We start from the raw sequence: 6,478 nt of genomic DNA on the forward strand, positions 1-6,478 counted from the left end.
AACTGAAACCATTTCCACTAAGATCAGGAACAAGACAAGGTTGCCCACTCTCACCACTATTATTCAACATAGTTTTGGAAGTTTTAGCCACAGCAATCAGAGAAGAAAAAAGAAATAAAAGGAATCCAAATCGGAAAAGAAGAAGTAAAGCTGTCACTGTGTGCAGATGACATGATACTATACATAGAGAATCCTAAAGATGCTACCAGAAAACTACTAGAGCTAATCAATGAATTTGGTAAAGTAGCAGGATACAAAATTAATGCACACAAATCTCTGGCCTTTCTATACACTAATGATGAAAAATCTGAGAGAAATTAAGGAAACACTCCCATTTACCACTGCAACAAAAAGAATAAAATACCTGGGAATAAACCTACCTAAGGAGACAAAAGACCTGTATGCAGAAAACTGTAAGACACTGATGAAAGAAATTAAAGATGATACAAACAGGTGGAGATATACCATGTTCTTGGATTGGAAGAATCAACATTGTGAAAATGACTCTACTACCCAAAGCAATCTACAGATTCATTGCAATCCCTATCTAACTACCAATGGCATTTTTCACAGAACTAGAACAAAAAATTTCACAATTTGTATGGAAACACAAAAGAACCCAAATAGCCAAAGCAATCTTGAGAAAGAAAAATGGAGCTGGAGGAATCAGGCTCCCAGACTTCAGACTATACTACAAAGCTAAGTAATCAAGACAGTATGATACTGGCACAAAAGCAGAAATGTAGATCCATGGAACAGGATAGAAAGGCCAGAGTTAAACCCACACACATATGGTCCACTAATTTATGACAAAGGAGGCAAGAATATACAATGGAGAAAAGACAGCATCTTCAATAAGTGGTGCTGGGGAAACTGGACAGCTACATGTAAAAGAATGAAGTTACATCACTCTCTAACACCATACACAAAAATAAACTCAAAATGGATTAAGGACCTAAGTGTAAGAACAGACACTATAAACCTCTTAGAGGAAAACATAGGCAGAACACTCTATGATATAAGTCACAGCACGATACTTTTTGACCCACCTCTTAGAGAAATGGAAATAAAACCAAAAATAAACAAATGGGACCTAATGAAACTTAAAAGCTTTTGCACAGCAAAGGAAACCATAAACAAGACAAAAAGACAACCCTCAGAATGGGAGAAAATATTTGCCAACAAAGCAACTGACAAAGGATTAATCTTCGAAATATACAAGCAGCTTATGCAGCTCAATATCAAAAAAACAAACAACCCAATCCAAAAATGGGCAGAAGACCTAAATAGACATTTCTCCAAAGAAGATACACAGATTGCCAACAAACACATGAAAGGATGCTCAACATCACTAATCATTAGAGAAATGCAAATAAAAACTACAATGAGGTATCACCTCACACCGGTCAGAATGGCCATCATCAAAAAATCTACAAACAATAAATGCTGGAGAGGGTGTGGAGAAAAGGGAACCCTCTTGCACTGTTGGTGGGAATGTAAATTGATACAGCCACTATGGAGAACAATATGGCGGTTCCTTAAAAAACTAAAAATTGAACTACCACAGGATGCAGCAATCCCACTACTGGGCATATACCCTGAGAAAACCATAATTCAAAAAGAGTCATGTACCCCAACGTTCATTGCTGCTCTATTTACAATAGCCAGGACATGGAAGCAAGCTAAGTGTCCATCGACAGATGAATGGATAAAGAAGATGTGGCATATATATACAGTGGAATATTACTCAGCCATAGAAAGAAACAAAATTGAGTTATTTGTAGTGAGGTGGATGGACCTAGAGTCTGTCATACAGAGTGAAGTAAGTCAGAAAGAGAAAAACAAATACCATATGCTAACACATATACATGGAATCTTAAAAAAAAAAAAGGTTCTGAAGAACCTAGGGGCAGGACAGGAATTAATACGCAGACATAGAGAATGGACTTGAGGATACGGGGAGGGGGAAGGGTAAGCTGGGACGAAGTGAGAGAGTGGCATGGACATATATACACTACCAAATGTAAAACAGAAGCTAGTGGGAAGCAGCCGCATAGCACAGGGAGATCAGCTCGGTGCTTTGTGACCACCTAGAGGGGTGGGATAGGGAGGGTGGGAGGGAGGGAGATGCAAGAGGGAGGAGATATGGGGATATATGTATATGTATAGCTGATTCACTTTGTTATACAGCAGAAACTAACACACCATTGTAAAGCAGTTATACTCCAATAAAGATGTTAAAAAAAAAAGTTGTTATTCTGCACCTAGTTTTTCATCAAAAAATATAATAAATGGAGATTAGGGCCCAGGTTACATAAATGTTTAATTCTACAGTCACTAAACCAAAATTCATGTTTATAGCTTAGTTGTGAAATGGGTCCCAGATTCCAACCAGGAACTTAGAAAGAACATTTTGTCTCCCTTCCTCTTCCTTACCACTTAGCCTCTCCACTTTCTTCTTTCTAACCCTGCCTCCTCCTCTAGGTAAGTGAATTCTCCTCTTTCCTACATATGGTTGAGAAATTAGAAAGGATTTTTTTCATTTTTTACCTCCCCCTCATGTCAGAACTAGCAGTGTTGTAAAGAAACATACTGGTTCAAATATTGTGGCAGGACACAAAGGGAGAAAAGGAACTTGATGTGGGCTGGAGGAAGTGGGGGTACGGGATTCAGGAAGCAAGGAGAAGGGGCTCCGATGACTGGTTTCCGGAGATTAGGGAATGAAGTATTTCAGGGGGATTGAGATGTGGGTATTTATAATAGGGGATCTCGAGCATGCCAAGCTTTTTCCTGTTACAGGGCTTTACCTGTGTTGTCTACTGTATGTCTGGAACATTTTCTCCCAAGTCTTTATGGCTCACTCCTTCACATCATTTCAGGCCTCTGCTCAAAATGATACCCTCTCAGTATGACAGAAGCCTTCGCTTACTGAGATAGCTACCCATCTTCTTCATTCTAGCTTCTTATCCTGCTTTATGCTTTCTTAATGGCACTTATCATTACCTGAAACTATATTATGTATTTGCTGATTTTTTGAAATTGTCTTTCTCTCACATGAGAAGGTAAATTCTGTGAGTTCAGACTAGGTCTGCTTATTCATCACCTAGAACTGTCCTGGAACATAGAAATCATTCACTAAATTTTTGTTGAATGACAGAATGAATTTATGGGGATGGCTTCATGTTTGTAAATTTTCAGGACAATAGAAGCTAATGGAAAGGTACCCTGGGGCTCAAGATGAAGGAACTATGTGGATATGAGGTTCAACATTGGTAGGTCTAGGGGGTGCCCTCTGTAACAATATTAGCTGAGGAATTATTTCCCCCAGATACATGTTATAATCTGGGATTTCCTTTGTATAACCAAAACTGGAAAAGGAGTATTTATCCAATTTAAGAGAATGATATTATTATGTATTTTAGAGCTACTATTTACATATGGATCATGTAATTACAATGTAAGATTATTTAGACCAGTGCTGTTATGGAAGTACAAATAATTTTTATTATTAGAAGAAAACATTGCACTAATGATTGGTTAATCTAGTTTCAGATATACTACATATGTGGGAGTAGAATATAGAATTTTAAGAATTCTAAAAAAGAATTTCAAGCACTTATACCCTTTGTAATTCAGAGGCCTTCTGCTACCCGCCCCCTCTCCCCATCTGCAATCCTCTTCCCCTATGCATTGGTCAAAAACATTGAGGTTTTTTTTTTTCTATATTGGATTACTGGCTAGAAAAAAATTCATATTAAAAATTTGAAAATATCTGTTTTTATGTAGACACCGGTTACTTTATTGGATCTGGTTAGTAAGAAACTTCAGAAGCTTCTACATGGAGAAGATCCAGATGCTATATCAGGTATTGATAAAGTCTTATTCTTTCTTTATCATTAAATGACTGTTATAGCCACATAAGTTGGAAAGGAGCCAAGGGTGAGTATGTAATAAATATATAATGCTATAAAAGGTGGTTACATTAAGGTTATTTTTTAATATCTCCAGAGCAAGTTCTGCTCTAGTTCTTTTTGGAAGCTCTTTGTTTGATTACCTTTCTTCTAAAAAGGTAAACACTTACTATATCTCATTGCTGCTCCCAGGTCTCACCTTCCCCTCCATTTATTACCCACCTGCCTGCTTCCTTGCTCCTGTGCACACTGTTTTTCTTTCTCCTGTTTTTCATTCTCTCTCTCTTTCCCTCCTCTTTTCTAGGAAATGACAAAGTTTTTATAGAGGAGAAGCTTAAACCCTTCCCCCTACCCAGTTGAAAAGGCTCCATGATTCTTTTTACTCCATGTCTTGTGGCAATTGATCTGATTCCTTACTTTTTAATTTCTTTAAACCATAAAATATTTAAAATTCAAATTTCCTAAGATTGTCATGTGAGAGACAAAATAAAGTAATAGGTATAACTTTGGGTGCTAGGGCCAAATTGCGTGGGCAAATTATTTAACCTCTTTGTGCCTCACCTTCCTCATCTCCAAAATGAGAATAATAGTATCTACCTCGTAGTTGTTAAATATTTAGTATTTATATTAATAATATAACATTGGGGGCTTCCCTGGTGGCACAGTGGTTAAGGATCCACCTGCCAATGCAGGGGACATGGGTTTGAGCCCTGGCCCGGGAAGATCCCATATGCCATGGAGCAACTAAGCCCATGCGCCACAACTACTGAGCCTGCAGTCTAGAGCCCACGAGCCGCAACTACTGAAGCCGTGCACCTAGAGCCCGTGCTCCGCAACAAGAGAAGCCACCGCAATGAGAAGCCCGTGCACCGCAATGAAGAGTAGCCCCTGCTTGCCGCAACTAGAGAAAGCCCGCACGCAGCAACAAAGATCCAATTCAGCCATAAATAAATAAATTTATATATAATAAAAAACGCAAAATGAGAGGAGAGGAATACAGTGAATTTCATAATTAAAAAAATAATAATGTAACATTGTTATAAATCATAGATACTATATTTAAATTGTATTATTATTTAAATATTAAGTACTATTGATGTTTAATATTAATTGACACTAATATTAAACCCTACTCGGTGTCAGACTGTGCTGAGCACTAACATGCATTTATGAAATTATTCTACACAATAACCTATTATGTAGGCATTATTATTACCCCATTCTATATGTAAGAACTGAAACTTAGATTAAGTAACTTGACCAACTAGAAATGTAGGTAACGTTTCTTCCTTAAAAAAAAAAAGTTTTCTAAGGCATTACTAATTTCTAGAAAAGTATTCATAGAGTAGGGCATACATTTATTTGCCAGGATTATTTGGAATTTCTCAGCTAATAGATGCTATTTCCTCCCATTCCCTTCTTCGAACATAGGGCATATGGCCACAGGTCTGTTGCCACATGCATCCTGTCTGTTTGATGCTGTTAAACAGAGATACTAACGAAGTATTCTGAACCTAACATCTGGAATCTTTTTAGATTAGATCTCATCTGACTAATTTCAAGATAAACTTCATTTGGCTGCCATACTATATTAGATTTTCACATTCAATTTTTCATTAGTTTTGGCTTTGAGGAAAATGGAGGAATTGTAGGCATTTTAACATTTATTTCCATCCAACATTTATTCAACAATATGCCTTAAAGGGAGATAATGAATATAAGTGCTTTGCATTGTGCCGTGTGCTATAAGCACTTGGAAAGTGAAGAGTTATCTAATAATATTTTCCCCTAAATAGCTTAACTCTCGTCTCTTCTTGAAGTTTATCCCTTATTCAGTAAAATTGTCAGATTATATCAGTATACAACTTAATTGAATTTTTTAATTGTCTCTATGTTTTGTGTTGTATGCTCTTTTCTGCATGCTTGAATTGATTACTTGAAATTCATGTGTTGATTTAAAATGTTCCTGATATCAAATATTCATCCATCCATCCATTCAATTATTCACTAAACATTTTGAAGATCTACTCTGTGCCAGACTTTGTATAAGCACCACAAAATACAAGATGTATAAAATAATGCCCCTGCTCGCAATAAGTTTATGTTCCATGTTAAAAGCAACTGGCACTTAGTAGCTATAGATATCAATAGATAGTTGTTGAATAAATTAATTCAGTGGAAGAATTGATGTATGAGAGAGCCAACCATTTATAAATCAATCATAATAAAATATAAGAGGGATATGTTCAAGCCAGAGGAGGTTATAGAAGACTGGAGGAGGAGGATTACCTGACCTAGTTTGAGGGCATCAGGCTAGGCTTGTGGAGGGGATGATACCTAGTAGGAGTCTTAAAGAATTAGATGCAAGCTAAACCAGAGGAGTGGAGAAGGGGAAGATATTCTGGACAGGACGAACATTGTGAGCAAAAATAGGTACGGGCTAGAAATTACAGCTGAGTGGTGGCAGGAATTGAAACTAGAGAAATAGATGTCAGATCTTGAAGGGCCTCATTTAGCAGCCAAGGAATTCACTAGGCAGCTGGGGAGGCATTTTTTATTTTTTAAAA

Source organism: Eubalaena glacialis, chromosome 11 (assembly GCF_028564815.1).
Source record: "Eubalaena glacialis isolate mEubGla1 chromosome 11, mEubGla1.1.hap2.+ XY, whole genome shotgun sequence".
In the NCBI taxonomy this organism is placed as follows: domain Eukaryota; kingdom Metazoa; phylum Chordata; class Mammalia; order Artiodactyla; family Balaenidae; genus Eubalaena; species Eubalaena glacialis.